The sequence below is a fragment of the Oryzias latipes genome, chromosome 24 (genome assembly GCF_053564925.1).
Source record: "Oryzias latipes strain Hd-rR chromosome 24, Olatipes_Hd-rR_3.1".
Lineage (NCBI taxonomy): Eukaryota > Metazoa > Chordata > Actinopteri > Beloniformes > Adrianichthyidae > Oryzias > Oryzias latipes.
In genome coordinates this window covers 1,157,621-1,184,775 of record NC_136260.1, presented here as the reverse complement: position 1 = coordinate 1,184,775, position 27,155 = coordinate 1,157,621, and the positions used below count along the sequence as shown (strand labels likewise).

Genomic DNA, 27,155 nt, shown 5'->3' with positions numbered 1-27,155 from the left:
CCAAGACCAGCGAGGTAACTTGTCTCCTGTTATTTGTCTAGAGCTATTAAAAAAACAAAAAATGCAATAGTTTGTGTAGTGCAATAAATGTTTTGATCAGAATATAATTGAAACATTTTTCTTTAACATTGAAAAATCTCTTTTGGACTTTTTCAGAGATACTGAACTTCAGAGAGTTCACCAGAAAGTCACCATTTCACCAGAAAAGAGCCGTCAGTGGGTGAGTTTTATACTTATTTAATATATTCATCCTGAACTATTACCATTATTAGGTTTATACGGCAGCATGGAATCATTTATGCACATTTTAACTAGCCAAATAGAAATAGAGTTGAAATTATTTACAATTTAACTAAACATATTTAAATTGCAGGCTGAAGGTGGCACAACAGAATGGAGGTGCAAGTTGTGTTCTGCTACTTGAGCACTATGCAGTACTACATATAATACTGCAGTACTACATAGCCACTATTCCAAGGTGTTTCCACTGCCATGTATGTGGAGACACTTTGGAATATTGTCATGTCTTCATGACAATATATTACAATAATACAATAATGTTCCATTAGCACCATTCCATCATTTGAAACCATGAAAACTCATCTGTCAAGATATGAAATGGATTTATGTTGAGTAGATGCAGTTAGAGGAAATTGTGCAGTTTTTACATGTTTGTGGAACTTAAAGCTGCCTTTTTCTGAGCCAAAGTCCACCAAAACAGACAGGAACTGGCCAGCTTGGTTAGGATTTATGACCTCCAGGTGAATTTCTAATGAGCATAATTCAAAAACGGATAACAAATCATTTGTAAACAGCAGTGAGAAGCCATGGTGTAACTTGCCTTGGGTCTTTGACCTGAAGTGGATCATGCCATAAACACTGCATTGTCCTCTTACTAGAAATAGACATCTAGAAAAGGTATCATTTTATTATTTCTTAAAGTTCCTTAAGTACATATTGGAAGTGTTTGCTCTGCGTTTGCTTCAATGGTAATGGATATTTCTTTTTATTCTTTTAGGACCAGCGTGATGTGAACAGGAGACGGGCACGTGTCCTCCATGCACTTCCTGTTTATCTGCATGAAGATGCCTCCAACTTCTTAGAGACCTGTACTGTAAGTGCACATGACTCCCTGTCAATGTTTTTCTCTAATCCTTTAATATTGATTGAGATTTTATTGAGTGCCATAATAAATAGGCAATTGTTTGTAGTTTGCAAACTGAGTAATATTTTTAAATGGTTTTAAGAATGAGACGGAAGATGAAAGGCGAACATCAGGGACTGCTGATTGGAGGGAGCAGGAACCTTTTCGTTTACCTTTTCTGCTCCTGATCCATCATTATATGAATAAAGAAAAATGAAGCTTTAGTCTTAAATTATTTTATAAATGTCCTCACTTTTCAGAAAAATGCTAAAGAACCTTTTAAAACACAATTTTAATTGGAGTTGGTCCTTAAAGTATCACAGCCAGTTGATTAAAAGCTAACAGAATGTTAGCATGAAAAGATTCACATTGACAGGTGGCAGGAATGTCAGTTTTGGACATTAGTGTGATGAATATCTTTGAGGGTCTGAACTCATCTGTGTTTTATGTTTTGTATTTTCCAGAATACCAGACCTCACAGACACTGCTGTGGTTCTCCTCTCAGTTGTCGTGGTGACGCTCCTGATGCTGCCGTCAGTGGTCCCACAGATCCGGCTGACTAATCTCTTCTACTCTTCGGGGACATCTATGCTCTGGACCTACAGCACCCCAAAAAACTTGAACTTGCCTTCACATTTATTCAGACTGTGTCATGAGCCGTGAGGACAGCAAACCACTGAAACATTTATTGACGCTGAAGAATGCTTCGTTGAGTGAGTCTCCCAGAATGGACTATTTGTTGGTTTAAGGGTTATGTAACTAATGTGTTTTGTTGTGATCATTTGCTTTTTCTGCCGTACAATACAAAACCAACACTTTTTGTTGTGTTATGTTGTGTAGCACTCTTATAATGGAGTTTTATTTCACTGATTGCTTCTTAATCCTCTTGATATTTGTGCTTTTTTTTTTAAAGAGCAATTAAAAAAAGTGTATTAAGCAATTGCTATTGTGTGGCTTTCATGTTTGTTGGTTTTTATCAATGTTAGCTTTTAAATCTTGTAGTGGGGCAGTATCAATACCTCTGTTTAGAATACATTTCAAGTAGAAACATTTTAAGCTGAAGAATTTTAGATATTTTCAATGCTACACATTTAATGAGTTAGAGAATTTATAAAACATTTGAGTGAATTTTACATATTTTATGAGTTGAGTAATATTATAAAAATATAGTTAGTTAAAGTGTTTTTTTTAGTTGGAAAAAATTAAAAACTTTGAGTAAATAATCACTCTTTTGTAAGTTGAGGAATCTTAATATTTTTAATATGAAATAATACAAATTTAAGCCAACTGACCATATAAATTTTAATAAATGTTAACTTAAAAGTTTTAATAATATAACTTAAAAACTATTGTGTAATCTGTTACAAAACAATTTTTAAGTTCTGTCAATTCGTTCGGGTTTACAGTGTAGATATAGAACAAAATCTCTGTGATAACCTAGATATTTCTAATTTACCTTTTTTCAGTTCTAAAATTAAACAACACAAATGCTTCAGAAGTTTAAACATCAGCTCATCCTTAACAGCCTGGTGGGATTTTCTTAAAAAAAAACAACCTCACATTATTTCCATGTAAACTCACCCCCATTTAGAATAACCCTGACATTTTAATTAACAAAAACATGATTCATTTTGCTTCATGGAAGAACAAACGAATCCATCAGTTTGAGCATATAATTCAGAATGGAACATTTATGTCCTATCAACGTAATCCTCAATCGGCGATCTCTGGGGGCTGGCTTGCGGAGACGGGGCACCGGTTGGGTGGTGGGCGGCTCATGGGTTCTCGGGGCCCTGGCCTCGTCCTTGGCCCTTGTCTTGGTGTCTGGCGCCCGGTGGCCCCCATGGCGACCGCTTGGTACGGCTAAGCGCTAAGCTGTCCTGTGGCCTGGGGGCCCGGACGCCGGGTTCGCCTATGACTCTAGGCGCCGGGGGGGCCCCTGTAGGGGGAGTGCTCTGCGCCTGGCTGGGTGGGTGGGCGTTCCCCTCCTCCCCCCCTCCTGGGCTGCCTGGGTCCCGTTGCCGGAGGCGCTCCTGACCTGGGGGTCTCTCCTCCCCTCTCCTGGTGTGGCTGGGGAGGATCTGGTTCCCCTTATGAACACACGGTTCACTTTTGCAGCGTGCATGTATCTTCACCCCCACATGCACGTGCACACTGCCACACTGCTCCCGTGTGCTTCATCCCCCCTCCTAACCCACAGTGTATTGATGGACAGATATCTTCCGCTTGTTTTTGTGTCAGAATTTCACCTTTGATGTAATATTTGTCTTTCCAGCAGATCTGGTATAATTGTTACAGCTTAAAATAATAACTTATTCAAATCAGTACTTGTATCCCCCACTTTCTCCCCCTCTCTCCTTTTTACTCTGTTCCAGAGGGGGGCTCTCACATTTTTCCCCTCTCCCTCCCCACTCACAGTAAATGTAACAAATAAATTAAAAATAATAAAAAACAAAAAGGGGTTTATACAAATTCACACTCTGGTTTCTCAAAGTTATATAACCTCTTTTTGGGATAGTAAAACCTGTCCAACACAAAATAGCCTTCAGCTCTAATCTGTTTGCTCAGCTGTTGGACAGAACAAGTTAAAAAAGCGGGGGGGAAAATAAATAAACTACCCAAAAAATGTGAGGTAACAATTTGCATCTAATATGACTAATATTGACCTTTTATTAGGCAAACTGCCTGAAGTAATTTACATAGAAGAAGTCAAAATAAAGTTAAATCTACACAAATTTTAAACATACTTCATACCTAATTAACATCTTTATAAAAAGCAATTTTTACACACGTATAAGCCAACATGTACATATTGCGAATATATAGTGTTAGATTGATTCTTATAATAGTCTAAACTTATTCTGCTAATGCGAATACATTTATCTAAATAACTTTTTTTTAAATAATTCACAATATCTGAATGTTTCTAACGCAAGATTTTCAGCCAAATATTAGACATTGTATATTGACACGTGTTACTTTATCAAATCATTTGGAACATTTTGATTTCGACAAATTAAACGGATATTCTACGCAACTTAAACACAATCAAACTAGATTTTGCGTACTCAAATTTTGAAGTTAAATATTAAACATTAAAGTCATGTTACTGTTATGAGATTACATTTTTTCAAAACATATTTATGCACACAATTTAAGTACACTTAAATATTACACATGACAAAGCCACAATCAAATGGAGCAATGCCTACCCAAATTTAGCAGGTAAAATGTAAAAATTTTAATATTGTTTTTGTTTCTGAATCAACATGATCAAAAATAAACATATTTGAACAAAATAAGTCTACCTTAATAATACATATGACTAAAACACACCTCCCACCGTCCAAAAATATGCTTCATAGGTCAATTGGTCACTCTTCATTGTCCATATAGGTGTGCATGGGTTTGTGATTGTGGCACTGCGAAAGACTGGCAACCTGTCCAGGGTGTCTCCTGCCTTTGCCCACAAATGGCCGGGATAGGCTCCAACAGCCCCGTGACCCCGAAAGAGACAAAATGGATTAGAAAACGAATGAATAAAACACAATAAGATTGAGTACATCTTTACCAAACTAAGCAGGTAAATATTAAAAACTCCAAAAGTGTTACTGTTTTTAAATCAGCATGCTTAGAGGGAATGCTATCAATGTTATGGCAGTGACTATTTGTGTTACATTGGGAGTTTGATCTGAATCACTTATTTACACATGGACAAACACCACTATTTACAATGTCAGCAAGTGGTTGATTTATCGGAAGATGCAGGACCCGGGGTACATCCCAACTCCATGGAGGAAGGTTGCAGCCAGACTTCAACCTGTAGAACTACTCACTGCACCACCATACACCTCTTTTGAAATGAGTACATTGCCTGATACAAAATGCACTGTGTGTAAAGATATGATTGACAATATGAGTCAATTAACAGTGTATTTGTTCATTCATTAGCTCGGTTCCCCTCTTTTATTTTAAATTATTTTTATTTTGGGCTCTTTATCCAGTTTTGGACCAGACTTTTCTGTGGACCGGAGCACGTGTGCGCAGATTTTTGCTCTCATTATTTGCATGTTTGCTTATGGTTGCTCTGTTAACGAGTGAAACATTGTGGTCAGGGACAGTTTTTTTCCCCTCATACTTTTTATTGGTTGTCGTTTCATTTTAAACAATCAATGATAATTGATTCTAAAACTCAGTTTGTGTGTAGAGGAGCTGACACAAATTAGAACAGCCAATGGTCTTGAAGCCATAAATTGACAGATGTAACCCTTGTGCTATCCTAGGCACTTTAACGTTGGGAGTTGGGTCATCTAGACCCACTAGACAGTGCTCTGAACCTTTTTTCTTCAATGATTTGTGATCTTCACTGGTGTCCATGGATTACATGAAATCTTTCCACCTTTATCCACCTTTGTCATGGTAGGGAGAACACGTCAATGCAAGGGTGGGGTCATCTAAGATAGCACAAGGGTAAAATAATAATGAGCGTACATTTATTTTAGACACTTTTCATGGTTGTTCAGCTTTGGGCCCCCAGGCGATCGCCGACCTTTAACTATTGGTAAGTCCTCCCCTGTTGTGAGTAAGGCTTAAATCAATGTTACATTCAATCACGCAGTCTTGAGAGTTTCACAGAGGTAAGTGCAGCTGTTTGAGGGATGCGCAGGACATGTGGAGAGACAACCCATACAACCCAGACAACCCAAATTGAGGCTTGATATCCATGACTGGTGAACTTCGAGAGTGCAGTGAGAAGGAAAAATTCTGAGCTAAAATGGGGACTAATAAACACATGGTAAATAATATGTCCGGTCTACCAAGATCTAAACGTAAAAGGTTTTCCAACATTTATTGTTTTGTGTTTTAACATTTATTTTTGTCTTTTAATACCCATTCAAAACCAAATGGTTGATACACACTGTAGTTTTGCTTTACATTTTTTATCTGTATTTTAAAGTAGGCTAATAAATGGCGTGATTTTGTCATAAGCAGTGACTTTATAAGAGAACTGGCCTGAGTGACACTTCATCCCTGGAATTCCAAACAGGACGTACCCGCTGGTTCCAAGAAGCCAAAATCCCATACACTTCTACAGAGAAATAAACAGCTGTTACAAAGTCCTTCTTTTAGTCAGAATAATCATTCTTGATTTGATACCTTTTTTCTTGGTAATCCTAATTTTTTACATTTTTCTGTATTGCAAGTCATTCGAGCTATAAACTGACCAATCAGGTGACTCAATGTAAGTAAGTTGTTTCATGTCAAATGCTTAGACAGTTTGATAGACAGATTTTTATTATAGACAGATTATCAATTTGATAGACAGATTATTTCCAGTTCCAAAAATACCTCGTCCTATGGAACTGAACCACTTCAGACCTGTATGGAGAGGATCATGCTCAGCCATATCCGCACCCAAGTGAGCTCAGCACTGGACCCGCTGCAGTTTGCATATCGACCAGGCATCGGGGTGGATGACGCCATCATCTACCTGCAACATCGGGCCCTGTCTCACCTGGAGTCCCCTGAGAGTACTGTGAGAGTCATGTTTTTTGATTTCTCCAGTGCTTTCAACACAATTCAGCCATCACTGCTGAGGAGGAAGCTGGAGGTGTGTACCAACATCTGGCTGCTTGGACCATCAACTACCTCACAGACAGGCCACAGTAGACTGGCTCACAGGCTGCGTGACTGTGTGTCTGATGTGGTGGTCTGCAGCACGGGGGCACCTGAAAGGACTGTGCTCCCCCCATTCCTGTTCACCCTGTACACATTGCACTTGACCTACAACTCCCACCACTGTCACCTGCAGAAGTTCTCAGATGACAATGCCATTATGGGCTGTGTATTGGGGGGGGGGGGGGGGGGACGAGCAGTAGTGCAGGGGGTCATCTCTGACTTTGTGGGTTGGTGTAAAATTAACCACCTGCTGCTAAACACCAGCAAGACAAAGGAGCTGGTCCCTCAGGACCTCCTGAAGTCCAGGACACTCACCGGTGAACATCCAGGGTTCAGACATTGAGGTCGTGGACACATTTAAATACCTGGGTGTTCACCTGAACAACAGACTGGACTGGTCCAACAACACGGATGCTCTGTACAGGAGGGGCCAGAGTCGCCTTCACCTGCTGAGGAGACTGAGGTCCTTTGGTGTGTGCAGACAGCTGCTGAGGACCTTTTATGACACTGTGGTGGCCTCAGTGGTCCTTTATGGAGTTGTGTGCTGGGCGGGGGGCAGTGCAGGCAGAGACTTGAAGAGGCTTAACAAACTGGTTAGGAAGGCCGGCTCTGGACTACACACTAGAGTCCGTGGAGGAGGTGGGGGACAGAGGGTTAGGGTTAGAAGCTCAGGATAACCCCTCCCACCCCTTGCACCAAACTGTAGAGGCGCTGACCAGCTCCTTCAGCATGAGACTGTTGCACCCACAGTGCAAGAAGGAGCGTTACCGCAGGTCATTCCTCCCCACAGCCATCAGACTGTACAGGGACACTCCATGGTCCCAGGTTTTTTTTTCTTTCTTTCACTCATTTACTTTTGTTGCAGTTGTTGCTGTTTTCAATTGTTTTTGTTCCTGAACGGTTGTTTGATTTAGTGTGAACTTTATTACTTATTTTTTGTATTTAAAAATAAACATACATGTTTTTTACAATTGATCACATGTTTGGAGTGGATCATATGTTTTTTACACTTTCGCAGCTGTATTTATTTAATATTTATTTGTTTATTTAATATGAACGTCATTTTTGATGTCCTTTTTTGATGTTATTTCTGAATGTCGTTGTTGCTGCCACATCTAATCTAATCTATCCTGAGCCCACGTTCAGTCGAAGGGGTCTGGCCTTCCTACAAGTTTACTCCTGACTGACAAGAGTGGTTGGCTTAGAAATATTGATTCAGACTGACTCTGACCAATCACTACTAACATCGTATGGTTCCAATGTGGCAAAGTCTCTCTGCAGAAAAGTGACGACTTAATTGCCTTCATTTGGTTGGAACAGCTGTAAGTGATTCATTTCTCACAGGTTACAGGAGCAAGATTGGTTCAGAGGCTTGAACCCATTGCAGCTGGTCCAGGCGCTGCTCCACTAAAATGCAAAGTAGACCTAAACATAACGAAGACCACGAACATTTTGCCCTTGGATGGAACTTTATCAACAATAATGACAATTAAATAGCAGGCCTTGATCCATGTTTCAAATGGGAGCCATCCACTAAAATTCTCAGCATCAAAAACTACAAGGGACAGTTTTAAATTTTTGCATTGTTTTAGTATGTAGTTTAGTTTTTTTTATCATGTTATTAAGATGAATGTTTTTTTGTGTTGCTCTTGAAAAAGTATTTTTCTTTCATATTACCTTTCAATCCACCTTTTTTTTTTACCTCAATTCAATTCAATTCAATTCAATTCAATTCAATTCAATTCAATTCAATTCAATTTTATTTGTATAGCCCAAAATCACAACAACAGTCGTCTCGATGGGCTTCGAAGTAAAACATGAACTCAAAAGGATCACAACTACAAAGAGTTCAATAGGAAAATGCTAAAATGAAGTAACAAACTGACTAAGCTATAATGGCATCCCTGCCCTTAGACCCCCCTTCGCGGTAAGGAAAAACTCCCAAAAAAAACGGATTCCGGAAAAAACGAAGAAACCTCAGGGGTGCCCACATGAAGGAGGGATCCTCCCCCAGGACGGACAGGCGATTTACCAGAACTCTTAGAGAAGAATTAACTTATCTAAATCTACAACTACATATATAAAGTCCAGCAGACGAGCTTCATCCAGCTGTGGTTGGGGGGGGTGCTTTAACTCACAAATGCACTTTCACACTTGACTTATCTTACGACTTGCCGCCATAAAGAGTGACTTCTTTTTCTGATTCTGACTCCATGCTTTGTGTATTTTCAGGTCTACATGGAGTGCAACAGCATTGTGGGGAAAAATCTTAAGCTTGGGTTCAACGAACGTATATAACGACAGTTCCTGTCTCAGTTCTTGTCTCATTGAAACATTTCGTTCGTTTTCGTTCACCCTCTTGGGGCCCGCGGTTGCTCTGGGTGACACCTACCATGGACGCTGGGTCTGGGGAGGCAGGTAGGGTTAGCTGGTTAGGCCTGTCCTGGGGGGGCTGCTTGGGGGAGGGGGTGGGACCACTATCGGTATTTGAGGTTGGTGGACTGCCTTTTTCCCGTCGAGGCCTAACTGGAGTTCTCCCAGCTTGGGGGAACCCCCCGCTTGGGGCCGGGGTCTGGGGTTGCTCAAGGGAGCACGGTCACCACATCCCAGGTGGTGGGGGGGCTGGTCGGGCTGGGGCTTGCACTCACTGTCCCCCTATACCTCCCTGCTCTCTGGCTTTGGGGGACCCTGTGGCGGTCCTGATGGCTCTGGCTTGGGTGGTGGATGCCATTGCCCACCGGGCGGTTTCTGTCCATCTGCCACCGTGCAGGTGTTGCAGGATTCCTGGCTGCCGCTGCAGTGGGAGTCTTGGTGTGGGGATGACTGGGCACTCTTGCTTCCTTTTTTTACATTCCATCATCCACCTTGGAAGAAAATAAACAGTCACTCGAGCACAGGTGATATCTAACCTCTGCACAATTAGTTTGCATGACTGAATAAAAATGTTTCACATATGTTGGTGAACTGTAGTTGTGTTGTGTTTATGTCGACATGTTTGTATGTGAACATCCCAGAATGAGGACAAGGATTGGTGAAAGGCAAGTAATGAGTTTTATTCTTCTTCCAGGAAAGTTGGTGTGGCTTGGTGGGCAGCTGGAGAGGAAAACGGCTTGTGGCGTGGCTGGAGGTTTCCACCGGACTGCTGGAGGATTCGGACTGACATCCACACTGGGGACACCCTGAGGCTGGAATCCTGAGACAGAGAGAGGCAGGTTAGGCACGAGGCCAGACTTGAACATGGAAACATGAACTAGACTTGAGACCAGGTAGAGTCACCATAGAGGGCAACGAACTGGCGTTGGCTAATGGGTCTGGATCTCCTTAAGAGCAGAGCAGGTGATGAGGTGAATTGGTCCCAGCTGGTGGAGTCAGGATCAGAGCAGGAGGGGGAGGGGGAGGAGGAGGAGGAGGAGACTGACAGGCACCATAATACAACAGGTATGTTTATAACATTTGAGTGTGTATGTCCCCAGGCCTTGCCCCTTTTAAATTTGCATTACATCTAAACCTGACCGTAATGATTATAATCATCTAGCAACTCTTTGTTTTATTCTGATTCATGGTTTTAACCCCCCCCCATAATCACCATGCTACCCTTCCCCAACTTGCAAAGGTTGACGCTCAGTGGGTCAGAACGGCCGAGAAGACCCACCAAGGCTGGAAACTGAACAGTACTGGAAAAGTATATGGGAGAAAGAGACAGCACATAAAAGCAATGCCCAGTGGTCTCTCTGAGAACATAGCAACTTCCCTGAACAGAATCAAGTAACCATCACAGTGGCTAACAGAAGAGCGAACAATCCTGGTCCTGAAGGATCCCTCAGTCCCATAACTAAAGTGGCTGATCTCAAGAAGTCCTACCAATGGCTAGAAAGGGCTGGCCTACAGGACAGCACACCACTGAAGCACTCATCCTGGCAGCTCAGGAACAAGCCCTGAGCCAGAGCACCAGAGCCATAGAGGCCCAGATCTACTACACCAGACAAGACCCAAGGTGAAGGCTGAGTAAAGAGGCATCTGAAACAATCCAGCACATAACTGCAGGGTGGAATATAGTGGCTGGAATAACATATAGAAACTTGTGTGCAAAATATGGACTGGAAACCCCAAGGTCAAAATGGAAAGCACGCCCGAAGGTCATAGAGAATGAGAGAGCAAAGATACTGTGGGACTTGCAACCAGACATTATAGTGGTGGATAAAGAACAGAGGAAAGCCGTTGTGGTGGATGTGGCAGTGCCAAGCTATGGGAACATCAGGAAGAAGGAACATGAGGAACTGGAGAAATATTGACTTCCAAAGGTTGACTGAACTAAAAAAAAAAAGTTATCTTAACTGAAGCAAATAATTAAGTTAGATCAAAGTAAAAAAGTATATGTTTCCAACATCCATATGTGGTCTTATCACCCTCTCACGGTGGAAAAAGTATTATCTGAGCTTCTTCATCCACTAAATCATCTTCAAATGGACACGCCATGCTGCTTCACTTCTCTGTAAACAAACTAACCTTCAACTAAACCTGCTCCAGACCAGGTTATCTTCAGAGCATGAGTTGCTCCCTGAAACATACGTCTTTGGAACTGCAACCGCTTCCTTAGCCTCAAACTTACCGTGGTAACTAGCATAACCTGCTTTCTGGAATATCCCCCACGTGGAGAAATACATAACAAAAATGGAGAAGCGGGCCAAGCTGCAGTGGAGACTGTTTGCAGCCAGGCTCCCTTCTCGCAGGCTGGAGGTCCAAATGGTGCTTTTAAGGCTGCCTCCATCAGCTTGGGTCAAAATGGAGGCCACACCCTTTCCAGCACACCTGAAAATAATCACAAACCCACAGACACACAAATGCACATGCACATGAACACAGAGGTCCCACTCTGTTACAGAAATACAGAACGAAAAGAAAACGAAACCAAATATGGCCACAGCCGTAACACCGACTAATGAGCCAGCTGACATTCGGACACTGTTGGCCCGAATGGGGTTGTCCACAGTTTCCATGCTGGCCCCACCTGTGTTTGCCCACATTGGCTTAAGTGGGAACTGAGTGGGTTTCCAGCAGGCCCCAAGTTGCCTGAAAATGGGATTAAAACAAGGAAATTATGGAATATGGGAAATGTACACAAGACCCATTGTGGCCCCACTAATGTGTCTTCTCAGTATTGCATATGGGTATTATGTAGGACCTAACTTGGCAAGAATCTGGGCTAAGTGGGTTTTTCCGCAGCTTCCATGTTGGTCCTAATTGTACTGTATGTGCCCGCATAGGCTGGAAGTGGGTTCTGAGTGGGTTTCCTGTAGGCCCCAAAAGGGTAAGTAACATTAGAACTGACATAGTCCCCATGTTTTCCCCCTTGTGGGCTAGAAGTGGGATTAAAACAGGATGTATGGGTCCCAACTGGGAAAGGTACCCCAGACCCATTTTGGCCCCACTAATGTGTCAATTAATATTGCAAATGGCTTAATGACCTAAAGAGGCTAGAATGTGGGTTATAAGTGGGTTTGACCGCAGTTTTTGCGTTGGTCTCAACTGTTACGGCTGTGGCAGTACTATTGAGGGTCTGTCTTTCTTTTTCTTTCTCCTTTATAGTGCCAATTAGATTCCACCGTATCCGGACCACCTGATTGGCTGAGGACTTCCCAGCGGCAGCTTTAAAAACTGCCACCTCATCTGTTGAAGCCCCTCCCCCTCCAGCTGGCAGCAGCATTAACTCTAACAAACATTGTTAGAGTTTCTTGATCCTGGTAATTTGGGTTGGTTATTTTTGTATGTTTTTGAGTTGTCATTGTAAATAAATTCCCAGCTTAATTTCAGTCTGGGTCTGGTGAGGGTTTTTCGAGTCATTGGTGAATTTAGTTTTTCTTTTTACCTTTATGTTACTCCCATTTACAAACTCCTAGACAGGGGTGTAACATAAATTGGGGGCCCGTCCGGGATCTCTGACCTGGTTTGAGCGCATCGCTGCCACTTTGGGATGGCCAAAAAATGTGTGGAGTTTGCTGTTACAGAGCAAACTCGTGGGAAAAGCACAAGAGGTGTGCTCCACATTATCAATTAATGAAAGTTTGGATTATGATGTGGTAAAAGCCACTGTTTTGAGAGCTTATGAGCTGGTTCCGGAAGCCTACCGTCAGAAATTTCGTGCTTGCAGAAAAGCTGTCAACTAAACGCATGTGGAGTTTGCGCGTGAGAAAAGCGTTCTGTTTGACAGGTGGTCTGCTGCATGCAAGGCAGATGACTTTGCTCAACTTCGTGAGTTAGTTTTACTAGAGGAATTTAAGTCCTGCCTCCCTGAGAGGATCCTTGTTTATTTGAATGAGCAGAAAGTCTCCTCCTTAACCAACGCGGCCGTGCTCCCAGATGAGTTTGTGCTGACACACCGCGCCGTGTTTCCATCTGTGCGCGCAGACGCTTCTCCACCTGTTTTTGCCAGTAAAAAGCCCAAATCTTTTTTTAGAAGTCCGCCGCGCTCAAAACCGCTCTCTGCTGAGAGCTGGGAGTGCTTCTACTGTCACGAAAAAGGACACGTCATCTCTAACTGTCCCATGCTCCTGTCAAAGGAGAACAATCAAAGTCCCAAAAAGCCCAGAGGGGTCGGTTTTGTTCGATCTGGCCCTGTAAAATCTCCTGTTGTCATTGATCAGCCCTGCGAGGAGTCGGAAGATAGTTTTCACCCTTTCTTCTTTAAAGGTTCTGTCTCCCTGACGGGGAAGGCGGAAGAGCAGGTGTCGATTTTAATTCTGCGCGACACCGCCGCAAGTCAGTCCCTTCTTCTTGACAGTGTTATCCATTTTCTTCTGATTCTTCCTGTGGGTTTGACACACTTGTGTGGGGCGTGAACATGAATGTCATTCGGGCTCCGACGCATAACGTGTTTTTATATTCGCCACTTTTTTCTGGGCCGGCAAAAGTCGTGCTCCGTGCTCAGTCATCTGTGTGTGGGGTTGCCATGATCTCAGGAAATGATCTGGCTGGGGAAAAAGTTTTTCCTGCCCCAGAAGTTATGGAAAATCCAATGACTCAAAACCTCGAACCTGCTCAAGTTGCTGCCAGCAAACCTTATCTGTTTCCTGCTTGTGCTGTTACCTGTGCGCAGACAAAAAAAATGAGTGATGTTATTGATTTGTCTGATTCATTTCTCTGTAATCAAGATGTTTCTAAACATGCTAAAGCTGAACCTGAGAAAACTGAGTCGAATGTAATGCCTAACTTGCCATTTAATGAAGCAAAACTTTCTTTTGATGTTGAAAAAAATGAATTTGTTCATGTCCAGAAAGCTGATCCATCTCTTGCCAAATGTTTGTCTTCTGCTAATTCAAATGAAGAGAAATCATCTTATGCTTTCAATGATGGACTTTTGGTGCGTAATTGGTTTCCTCCCGCTCTTGGTAATTTGGGATGGAATGTTGTTCAGCAAATCGTTGTACCGGAAAAGTATCGTTGCCAGATTCTCAGCCTAGCCCATGATGGACCATCGGGTCATTTGGGGGGAAAGAAAACATACAATCTCATTTTACGTCATTTTTTTTGGCCGGGCTTGAAGTCTGATGTGACCAAATATTGTCGTTCATGTCACATTTGTCAGATGAGTGGAAAACCAAACCAGGTTATTCCACCTGCACCTTTGCATCCAATTCCTGCAATAGGTGAAACGTTTGAACATCTCATCCTAGACTGTGTGGGTCCACTACATAAACCAAATCAGGGCATCAGTACCTTCTGACCCTGATGTGTGCTGCAAAACGCTACCCAGAAGCAATTCCCTTGCGCACACTGAGAACCAAAGCTATAATTAAAGCTCTGGTTAACTTCTCCACATTTGGTTTTCCACAATCCATACAGTCTGATCAAGGGTCAAATTTCACTTCAAAGCTTTTTGGACAGGTTATTAAATCACTTTCCATTAAACATAGGTTGTCAAGTGCTTATCATCCACAGTCACAGGGCACACTGGAAAGATTCCACCAAACATTGAAAAATATGTTGAAGAAATTCTGCTTAGACTCTGGTAGAGAGTGGGATGAAGGTCTGCCTTTTTTGATGTTAGCCACCCGAGAGAGTGTTCAGGAATCCACTGGATTCAGCCCAGCAGAGCTCGTGTTTGGTCACACTGTTCGTGGCCCCTTTGAAACTTTTGAAAGACAAAATTCTGTCTAATTCTTGTGATGCTAAACAGAATGTGTTAGATTATGTTAGTTCTTTCAGGGAAAGGTTGCATCGAGTTTGTGAAGTGGCTCGCAGCAATCTGTCTGTGTCACAGACAAAAATGAAAACATTTGACCAGAAAGTTGTGCAGACATTTTGACATTGGAGATAAAGTTCTCACTTTTCTCCCTGTTCCTGGTTCAGTTCTCCAGGCAAAATTTAGTGGGCCATATATGATCCAAGAAAAACTTATTGGAACTGATTATGTTGTGAGCACTCCAGACAGACGCAGGAAATCCAGAGTGTGCCACATTAACATGTTGAAGCCTTATGTGGACCGTACTGTGGGAATTGTTGCTTCTCTGTCCACAACAGGTTCCCCATCTCAGTAGAGTCCAGAGAGTGACGGTCTTCGACAGGTCCCGTCATGTTCTCGACTCCAAAATTCAGGAATACTGGATGATTTAGCATCTTACCTAAGTCACCTAAGTAAGTCTGCACAGGAGGACATTTTCAGACTAATCCATAACCACATCTCTCTTTTTTCAGATAATCCGTCCCGTACTTTTGCAATATCCCATGACAACATCCCTATCGTGTTAACCCCACCAAAGGTGCACTGCTCCAACAGGAAGTTAAATACCTGTTGGAGAACAGATTAGCTATAACTAGTTCCAGTTCCTGGAGTTCTCCCTGTCTGCTTGTACCCAAGCCTGACAAAACCGTTCGATTTTGCACAGATTTCAGAAAGGTGAATCAAATCACAAAACCAGACTCATACCCTCTACCACGCATGGAAGATTGTGTGGACCGACTTGGTTCAGCACGTTTTGTTACCAAGTTAGATCTGCTAAAAGGCTATTGGCAAGTTCCATTGACCTCTCGTGCATCTGAAGTGTCTGCTTTCGTTACTCCTGATCATTTTTTGCAGTACACTGTCGTGCCTTTTGGTCTAAAAAATGCACCCGCCACTTTCCAATGTCTCATGAACAAAGTTCTTTCAGGATTAAAGAACTGTGAAGTCTACCTTGATGACATTGTTGTCTATTCTAAAACCTGGAAAGAATATTTAAAACATTTGACTGGTGTTTTTGAACGGCTAAGTAAAGCTTCACTCACCTTGAACTTAGCCAAATGTGATTTTGGTAAAGCTACTGTAACCTACTTGGGGAAAGAAGTAGGTCAGGGTCAAATTCGTCCTCAGACTGCAAAAGTTCAGGCTATCCAGATTTTCCAGCTCCTCAGAACCACAAAGAACTCTGACGTTTCTTAGGAATGGCGGGGTACTACAGAGGTTTCTGCCTTAACTTTGCAGATGTTGTGGCTCCCTTAACAAGCCAGACTAGTGTCTGTAAATCTTTTGTTTGGTCACCTGAATGCCAGAATGCATTTAACTCTGTCAAAGCTCTTCTTTGCAATGCCCCTGTCCTGGCTGCTCCTGATTTTGAGCGTCCCTTCAAATTAGAAGTTGATGCCAGTGATTGTGGTGCTGGGGCAGTTCTGCTGCAGGAAGATGAACATGGTGTTGAGCATCCCCTTTGTTATTTTTCAAAGAAGTTTACCGTTCATCAAATACGGTACAGTACAATTGAGAAAGAAGCTCTTTCTTTGTTGCTGGCACTCCAGCACTTTGAAGTTTACATTGGTTCTAATTCCCATCCGATTACAGTTTACACTGACCACAACCCTCTAGTTTTTTTGAACAGGATGCAAAACTCGAACCAAAGATTAATGAGATGGTCACTGATGGTTCAGGACTTCAATCTTAATAGTAAACACAAAAAGGGAGCTGAGAATTTGGTAGCGGATGCTCTTTTGCGTAGCATCCACTCAACCTAAGCGATGGCTTCTGGGGGGGCAGAAGTTTTCTCTTAGGTTGCGGGGGTGTTACGGCTGTGGCCGTACTATTGTTTTGTTTGTATGTTTGGAATGTTTTTCTGTATGTTTTCTTTTGGGAGGGTCTGTCTTTCCTTTTCTTTCTCCTCTTTAGTGCCAATTAGATTCCACCGTGTCCGGACCACCTGATTGGCTGAGGACTTCCCAGCGGCAGCTTTAAAAACTGCCACCTCATCTGTTGAAGCCCCTCCCCCTCCAGCTGGCAGCAGCAGAGCATTAGAACAAACATTGTTAGAGTTTATTGATCCTGGTAATTTAGGTTGGTTATTTTTGTATGTTTTTGAGTTGTCATTGTAAATAAATTCCCAGCTTAATTTCAGTCTGGGTCTGGTGAGGGTTTTTCGAGTCATTGGTGAATTTAGTTTTTCTTTTTACCTTTAGTTTACTCCCGTTTACAAACTCCTAGACAGGGGTGTAACATCAACTGCGTATTCCCGCATAGGGTGGAAGTGGATGCTGAGTGGGTTTCCTGTAGGCCCCAACAGGGGACGTAACAATGACCTACATGGGGCTCATAGTTCTTCCCATGTGGGCTGGAAGTATGATTGAAACAGGGCAAACATGGACCAAATCATGTAATTTAGCCATAACCCATTTTTGTCCCACTAATGCACATGTGCCAAACTCAAAGCCAAGCATAAACGTTTTTAATTTCTTAAAATAAAAAATAGAAATTGGTGTTTATTTATTCATATTTAGGGGGAATTGGAGTTGAAATATCAGATTGGGCAACTATATTTTAGGATTTAAACACTGTCCATATAACCTATCCTGACAGAATCAACTGTAAAAGGATTTATGCCAGACAAGCAGCAAACATATGTTTTCTAGACAACTTTAATTGTCACTTTAAAAAGTTATAGTAAATAAATGAGTTATTTAACATTAAGGAGTAGTTGCATTTATTTTTCAGTACATTTAGTTACATGTATAAGTTATATCTGGCCCTTTGAGGACAGCCACTATGCTGATGTGGCCCTCTGTGAAAATGAGTTCGACACCCCTGCACTAATGGGTCAATTAGTATTGCATATTACTAAATGAGCTAGCATGTGGGCCATAAATGGTTTTGTCCGGTGTTCCCATGCATGTTCCATCTGTTTTTTCCCCATGTGGGCTGGGAGTGGTAGGTTTTCCTGTAAGCCCCAAGTGGGTAACATCAGAATTCATGTAGGGACCATATTTTTTTCCATGTGGGCTGGAAGTAGAAAACCCATCCCACCCACTTGTCTGTATGGGTTTGAAATGGTTTCTGATAGGTATTTGGGTTGGACGTGATGTAGATAAGTAAAAAAGAATCATCCGGGACCAATTCATTCGCCCATATGTGTTCACTATGACCTCACAAAATAGACAGAGCCCCACAGGGCTAATGACCAGTAAGGGTTCACTTTTCCATCTGGCTTTCCTAAAACCCAAATTAGAGGATTCTGTAAAACTCCACTGTTTCACAATATAATTTTCCAAATGACTTCAACAAAATGCCTTTTAAAATGCTTTACTTAAAAAAAAGAAAACAGATTAACCTGCTTCTGCATGATGGAACCATGTGCCAGAAGTAGGAGCTCCGTCTCCCCCTCTGGTCACCAGTGGCAACTGTCCCCAGAGTTCTAGCCACACTACAGTTACCAACAACCCCAGTGCACACTTCCTGGATGCTGCACACTAGGGGGGTATTCCAGAAAGCAGGTTATGCTAGCTCCCTTGATAAGTTTGAGGCTAAGGAAGTTGATAACCTCAGCTTTCGGTTCCAGAAATGGAGGTATGTTTTAGGGTGTGTCAAGTTACCATGGCAACTCATGCTCTGAACATAACCTGGTCTGGAGCAGGTTTAGTTGAAGGTTAGTTTGTTTTCAGAGAGGTGAAGCAGCATGGCGTGTTGAAGATGATTTAGTGGATGAAGAAGCTAAGATAATACTTTTTCCAACATGAGAGGGTGATAAGACCACATATGGATGTTGGAAAGATAAACTTTTTTACTTTGATCTAACTTAATTATTTGCTTCAGTTAAGATAAATCATTTTTTTTGTTAGGTCACCTTAAAAAAAACACATAGTTGTCAGACAATTATCTTCCTTTCATTCAAATTAATTCAATTAAGTAGGTATAACTTTGGTGCTGCCGTTAGATCGGCACCGCAAGGGATTCTGGGATATCATTCCCTTTGCCTGTCTGGACGGATTTGGGTTTAAGTGTGGGTTTTTGAGAGAATGTGTTTAGTTGTTTAGCTATTTTACTGTGTTTTGCCGAGTTATTTTGTCCTACTATGCTTACATCTCTGCACCATGAGTGAGAATGAAGGAGAGGATGATGAGTTTATATAGCACACCTACAAGTATGTCTTATAATGACAATGATGGAAAATTCTTCAGTGAATGAGCATATCTGCCGGCTCAAACTTAGACATATGAGAGATCAAGAAATATAATTAATTAAGATGGAAAAAAGATTAATGGAGTAATGTGACATTTAGTTAGATAAATACGTAAATTTGAGTTGTATAAACAATTGAGTTTTATAGACGTAAGAAATTTATTTAAGTTTATATATATTTATATATATATATATATATATATATATATATATGCGTCACAAGGAAAATGGAAACAATATCAGAAACGCATGCATTTACTTTGTCTGTTATTTTTTTGATGATGCAACCATGTTACTTTTTTGATGGACTTATAATCTTTATCCGCCGTCATTAAAATGTCAGACTCCGTCTCACTTCCATCTCAAGTGTCACACTTTCTTTTTTTTTTCTCCACGCGTTTCCATGGTGACTCCAGAAATCAGCGATCTATTGAGAATGTCTTTATGTAGCTGCTGTGCACGTGCATTAACCCAGGGTTACCAAGTAAAGCGTAATTACGCCAACTCATATCCGGTCTTTTGGAACCGACATACCCAGAGTAAGCAAGTTCAGGCGGATTTCAGCCAGAGTTCAGGCTTAAAGTCAGGCTAGTTTAAACATGCTTCCTGGAATACCCCCCAGAGTCATTCATTCAATCAACCATTGTCATGGTCTGGTGAGTCTCCTCCCCCTCCATCTCAGTTCCACTCCGAACCACCTCCAGCTGTTGCCACTCAACCTCATCAGCCCTGCTGTTTAAAAGGAGACTCAACCCCATCATTCAACGCCAGATCGTTGTCCTCTATGGTGACTACCCTGGTCTCACGTCTAGGTTTGCTCTGCTGTTATTCTGCCCTCGTTCCTGCCCTAACGTTGTTCTCCTGCTACAGGAAAATCTCATCACGAGTGACACCAGCCATCTCTGAACCATCGCCATCTCAAGCAGAAACTTCTCGGAGAGGGATCCAATTAAACTCTTCTTACCTGTTACTCGCCGGCCTTGTTTCTGGGTTTCAGCACCTGGGTCCGCCACGTTCCGGGAACCATGACAACCATGGCATAAACAAGCACTACACTGAGAGAAGCTCAGTGCGAAGTATTGTTTGTGCCATTCTGCCTTCCTTACCGAGTGTTATATTTGGACCTGATCTTCTGTCCTCTGACGATGTTTTGTCTCCACCCGCCCCAACCTTCATCTGAACTCTGATCGCCCTGTTTCTCCTCTGATGCTTTCATGCCTGTTATCGACCCCTGCCTGCCTGAGCCTGATTGGACTCCCTCCACAAAGCTGAGCTAATAAACCTGCTGCATTTGGATCCAGCCGTCTGCCTGTTAAAGGACACATTGTTAAACAGATAACACAGAGGATCTAACCTAGTAAGGTAACTTAATACAATAAAGAACTACTTCACTTGGTATTGAACAATATCAACAACCCTAATGTGTGCCAATTATGTGACAAAAAAATCAATTAAATCCAGCTCCATCGTCTTGTTTTTCGAGCTCTCTTAGCCCTGGTGATCTGATGAGACGACTGCAATGTCATGAGTCAGGAACCGGATCTGGCCCAACCTGAGCGCTGCCATGTCTGCAGCTCACCTCCCTCCCAGTCAAATGTGTAGAACAAATATCACTCATTTAAGTGTGTGAAAACTAATAGAAATTTTTCAGCCTGGGTTGCATTTAAAATACTTGCGGTTGCTCGTATTAAGTGTGGCCAACATCAGTTTTTGTTCTGGTCGCACATAAATAATTGCCTGTAACATCAGCTTTTTTACTGTTGGCTGTAGCAATGTTGTAATCTATTTTTTATTACCTAAAAAATTGAAAAACTTGCTGTTTTCAAGACATTTGGGGTTCAATTCAATTCAATTCAATTTTATTTGTATAGCCCAAAATCACAACAACAGTCGTCTCGATGGGCTTCGAAGTAAAACATGAACTCAAAAGGATCACGAATACAAAGAGTTCAATAGGAAAATACTAAAATGAACTAACAAACTAACAAACTGACTAAGCTGCATCCCTGCCCTTAGACCCCCCTTCGCGGTAAGGAAAAACTCCCAAAAAAAACGGATTCCGGAAAAAACGTTGAAACCTCACGGGTGCCCACATGAAGGAGGGATCCTCCCCCAGGACGGACAGGCGATTTACCAGAACTCTTAGAGAAGAATTAACTTATCTAAATCAACAACTACATATATAAAGTCCAGCAGACGAGCTTCATCCAGCTGTGGTTGGGGGGACAGTCAAAGGCGCGAGTCGAGCCTGAGACAGGATCCACAGCCAGGTGTAGGAGCGGGAGCAGAGACGAGGTACTTGGTCAGGTACAGAGCAGAGACGAGCCAGAGGCAGGATCCACAGCCAGTTGAAAGAGCAGGAGCAAAGGCGAGGTAGACTATCAGCAACTGGAGCACGGATGAGCCAACAGGAGTCTGGAAGCACTCCCACTCCCCAGGAGGGGAGAGGAAAAAAGGGACAATACATGAATCTCACTGCACCAAACAGAGGCATGGAGAACTAAATGATGAATAATGATCAAGAATGGAGAAGAGAGGAAGGGTAGAAGTAGAAGAGAAAAGAGGACAGAACCCCGGAGCACCATAGTTACCCCAGCTTCAACTTCTAGCAGCCTTTTAAAACAAATAGTTGTTGTTATTAAGTTTAATTTAAAGAAATTAACATTAAGTTAAATAATCTCTGAATACTAACTAGTCTGACAATAAGCCTGTCCAAAGAGGAATGTTTTCAGTCTAACTTTGAATGTAGAAACTGAGTCGGCCTCTCTTACATGAGCTGGGAGCTTATTCCATAAGACAGGGGCTTGGTGGCTAAACGCTCTACCTCCAACTGTACTTTTACTAATTCTAGGACAGCAGTCCTGCATTTTGCGAGCGAACTGTTCTGTTTGGGTGGTAAGGGACTATGAGGTCCTGAATATAGGACGGGGCCAGTCCATGTAAGGCCTTATAGGTTAACAGGAGGATCTTGAACTTAATTCTAGAATCAACTGGGAGCCAATGGAGCGAAACCAATACAGGAGAAGCTTGAAACTTCTTAAGGAACTCTTAGGACACGCTGCTAACAAGGAGTTACAGTAATCCAGCCTCGACGTAACAAATGCATGGAGGAGCTTTTCAGCATCACTCTTAGAAAGTATATTTCTGATCTTAGCAATATTCCGCAGGTGAAAAAAGGCAGTTCTACACGCCTGAGATATTTGAGCCTTAAATGATAAATCCTGGTCAAATAAAACCTCAAGGTTTCTAACTGTGGAATTAGGGGCTATACTTATGCCATCCAGGTGTCATGGTGGCCTGTCAGACTCCTCCCCCTCCCAGCTCTGCTCCTGACTCACAGCTGTTTCTTCTCATCTCATCTTCTCACCTGCCATTTAAGGAGGACCTCCACAAGCAGTCTTTGCCAGTTCGTTAAACCTGATGGTGCTTACCTCACCTTATGCCATGTCTGGCCCTCTATGCCAAGTTTTTGCCTCGCTTACCTTGTTTTTGCAGTGCTTCAGGTCTGCCTTTTTCCACGAGAGAAACCCGAGTCCGCATTCCACCTCGAGCAGAAGCTGAAACCCTCCACGCTCCTCAAGAACTCCAGCCACGCCACCGCCAAGAACTCCTGCCACGCCTCAGCCTTTTACTCCAGCCACGTCGCGGTCTAAGGCACTCCATTCACGCCGCAGTCAAGAGCTCCAGTCACGCCACAGTAAAGTTCCCGCACTCACCGTTAGTCGAGGAATCCTCGTCAAGCTCCACGCCCCGTCCTGTTCCTGGATCCGCTGGCTCTTTCAAAATAAAACCCATTCCTTACCATTCACCTAACTGCCTCTTCCTTCTGGGTTGCAGCATCTGGGTCCGCCCTGTTCAGATCATGACAGAACGAACTGGCCAAAACCCCGACCCAGCTGACCCAGAAGGTCTCCGTCTTGCTGTAAACCAACAGGGCATCATGCTAGGACGCCAAGCCGACGCCCTTTCTAAAATGGCTTCAGCTCAACAAGACCTTTTTTGCCGCCTCGATGGTATGACACAAACTTTATCAGAACTAACTGGACAATTTTCTGGTTCTACAGTGCCGGATCCTGCTCCACCTTCTGTTCACCTGGAAAACTACCGTCTCCAGCCAGAGCCATTTTTTGGGGATGTAGAAAATTGTGGGGGTTTTCTACTCCAATGCCAGCTTTTGTTCCAACAGGCTCCCAGATACTATCGCACGGATCATAGCAAAATTGCAATGGTCGTTAACTCCCTGAGGAGTAAGGCGCTCCAGTGGGCTCAAGCCTTCCTTGCTGCTAACCCCATCTCCCACTTGCTGTTCGACCGCTTCATCGGTGAGTTCAGACTTGTTTTCGACCAACCACGTAAACAAGAAGAAGCCACCAGGCGACTTCTTACTCTGAAACAACGCAACCGGACTTCCGGTTTGTACATCATCGGGATGGCTGTGTAGTGGGAGAGCTCCCGACTGAACCAGAGAAATCAGTCAAAAAAAGCCCCGGGAACGGCGAAATCAACTATGTAAGTTGAATATAACATCGAGGGCAAAGAGAGAACACCAAAGACCAGTGTTTTGCAGCGAATTGGTGGAAGCAAACTGACTTTGAAACGGGCTAACGTTAGCTGCTAAAGCTAGTCACCGGAGGCTTACCACCTAAGTTAACGTTTGCTAACACAAGCGAAATGGCAGAATACAATATACTGCTGCAAGAGCTTAGAGCGTTTCGCCAAGAAAACAACGAAAAATTGGAAAGTATTAAAGAAGACATCGCTAAAGTGAATAACCGAATGGAAGAAGCTGAGGGGAGGATTGAAAAAGCAGAGGAGCGAATCCAAACAATGGAAGACGTTATGGTGGAGCTAATGCAGGTACACGTGAAGCTAACAGACAAGCTAACGGACCTGGAAAGCCGCGAAAGGAGAGAAAACATCCGGATTTATGGTGTGCCAGAAACATCTGAGCGAGATTCCCCCTCAATGAGTGCTTTTGTGGAAACTTTACTTCGTGAAGGTTTGAAGCTAGAGGGCGCGGAGAATATAAACATCGAACGAGCCCATCGCTCACTAGGGCCGCCCCCCCCTAACGGAGCCTCACCACGCTCTATTCTGGTGAAGTTTTTAAGCTTCAAAACCAAAGAGCAAATACTCCGCAAAGCATGGCAACAAAAAGGCTTTACCTGGAAAGGTAAACAGATATCTTTGGACAATGACTACCCTCCACTCATTCTCAAGAAAAGAAGAGAATATGCAGCTATCCGGAGGATTCTAAAAGACAAGCAGATCCAGTTTCAAACCCTATTTCCTGCAAGGCTGAAGGTGAAGTATGCTGATGGAGTCAAGATCTACAACACAGCGACAGAAGCAAGTGAGGACATGAGCAAAAGAGGATTTCCTGTGGAGGTCATCAAACCACCGGAATCTGTTTTGGAGCGATACAAGCAGCTGAACACCTGGAACAGGGTGACTAAAGGGACCGGCCGCACAGCACCAGGCCCACCGGGTCCGAGTTATAAAGAAAAACTGAGAGCATTCAGGAGAACCGGTGCTGACCCAGCGGTGGAGTGAGTTTTATAAATACCCTGGAAAGGTTTCCCAATGGTAACTTTGGTTTCCGTTTCTGATAAATCAGAATCTACTAGAACTTGTCTGAGGAGATCTTATTTTTATTTTCTTATTTTTACCTTTTACCTTTAATTCAAATAAAAATATTGAGACGTAATGGTCATCAGGTGTATAAGTAACTGACATTATACGTGGTTCTGTCGGTGGGACAATCTCCCACACCTAAAGCCCTGCTCAAAAGGGCCCCCCCTACCAAAGTGAGGAGGACACTGCCTTTAGAGGCTCAACAGGGTCTATTTCTAAGACCCCTACCTTGGAAGTTTAAGTTACCTACATTTGTTTTTAGTTATGTTCAACTGTTAAGTTTTCTTTCTGTTCAGAGTTCAGTGTTCAAAATGAGGAGCAGGGAATATATGTGCAAAATACTAAAATGTGAAACATTATGTATGACAGAAACGTAAAACTGCTTACACTTAATATCAATGGCTTACATAATCCAGTTAAGAGGTGGAAAACATTATCCAAACTAAAACAAGATAAAGCAGAAATAGTCTTTTTACAAGAAACACATCTCCCAGAGGCTGAGCATCTAAAGTTGAATAAAATGGGCTTTAAACACGTTTTCTATTCTTCCCATAGCTCAGGGCGGAGGAGAGGGGTGGCCACCCTGATAGCTGGGGAAGTGAATTATCAACACGTATCAGAATACAAAGACAAAGAAGGCAGGTATATAATGATAACAGGAAAAATCAATAGTATTCTAATAACATTACTAAATGTGTACGTTCCCCCTGGTAGCGACTGGTCTTTTTATAGACATATTTTTGAAATAATTTCAACAAAAAGTCAAGGAACCTTGATATGCGGCGGAGACTTCAATATTGTATTAAATAACTCTCTCGATTCCTCAAATGGCAAAGGTGACTATAGAAAGATTGGGAAAAAGATGAGACATCTCATGGAGGAAATGGGCATAGTTGATGTGTGGAGGGAAAATAATCCAACAAAAAGAGAATATACTCACATCCGCATAACGCGTACTCCCGTCTAGATTACATATTTATGTTCAAAAATGACCTACTAAGAGTGAAAAACAGTGATATTGGAATTTGTGCAATTTCTGACCATAATCCAGTTACAGTGAGTCTCTACTTGGCTGGACAGAAAAGAGCCACTGTTTGGAGATTAAACAATAACATCTTAAATTATCCAAATATCAAAGATAAATTAAGCTATGAAATTAAAGAATACTTAATACATAATGATAATGGTGAGGTATCACCAGGAACTCTCTGGGATGCTCTAAAAGCAGTTCTGAGAGGGAAAATAATTAGCATCTCATCCTACCAGAAAAAAGCTAATCAACAGAAACTGAAGTGCTTAGAAGAAAAACTGTTAAAACTTCAACAGGAGCATTTCCAAAGTGTAAAGACCAAAAATAAGACTGAAATTATAAAATTAAAGAAAGAAATTGACGACATCAATACACTGGCGGTACAGAAAAAACTTGTTTTAATGAAACAAAAATATTATGAAGTAGGCAGCAAATCTTTGAAACTTCTATCTTATAAACTGAGAAAACAACAAGCAGAGAGAGCAATTTATAAAATAAAAAATCCTTCAAGTAAAAAAATTGAAACGGACCAGGAGAAAATTCAACAGTGTTTTCATGAATACTATAAAAATCTCTACTCAGAAACAAACCTAAATAATAGTGACCAAATAGATGCATTTTTAAAAAATTTGGATTTGCCAACTCTAACAGTTGAGCAAAATGAAAAATTGCTTACAGCAATTACTAGTGAAGAAATTCAATTTGCGATCAGAAAACTAAAAAGCGGAAAAATGGCAGGAGCAGATGGGTTTAGTCCAGAATGGTATAAAACGATGGAAACTCATCTAATTCCAACCTTATTAAAAACATTCAACTGGGTGATGGAGAAAAAAATGACTCCATTGTCTTGGAACGAAGCAATAATCTCAATAATCCCCAAAGAGGGAAAGGACAGACTGGATTGTGCTAACTACCGGCCAGTTAGTGTTTTAAACATCGACTACAAACTATTCACTTCTATAATATCACGGAGATTGGAAACAATTCTCCCAATGCTGATACATAAGGACCAGACAGGATTCATTAAACAGAGACAGACACAGGACAGCATCAGGAAAGTACTAAACATAATTCATCAAGTTGTTCAACAAAAACAGGAGACTCTAGTGATCAGCCTGGATGCCGAGAAGGCATTTGACTCGGTGAGGTGGACCTTTTTATATAAAGTACTCGGCAAATTTGGCTTTTGCAAATCAATCATTGAGACAATTTCAGGGTTATATAACAAACCAACAGCCAGGATTAAAATCAATGGA

General features: G+C 42.2%; 2 long non-coding RNA genes and 1 pseudogene across 2 annotated transcripts in view; 2 read left to right on the top strand and 1 right to left on the bottom strand.

Moving 5' to 3' along the window:
• The window catches only part of LOC144990184 (uncharacterized), a 572,443-nt gene that overhangs the window by 484,958 nt on the left and 60,330 nt on the right, over positions 1–27,155 (top strand). The window lies entirely within an intron of this gene.
• LOC144990181 (uncharacterized) lies at positions 155–1,952 on the top strand. Its single transcript, XR_013654169.1, has 3 exons — positions 155–220; positions 1,019–1,114; positions 1,609–1,952. It is a non-coding gene; the product is annotated as an uncharacterized LOC144990181 (long non-coding RNA).
• Positions 21,895–22,522, bottom strand: LOC144990140 (uncharacterized; annotated as a pseudogene).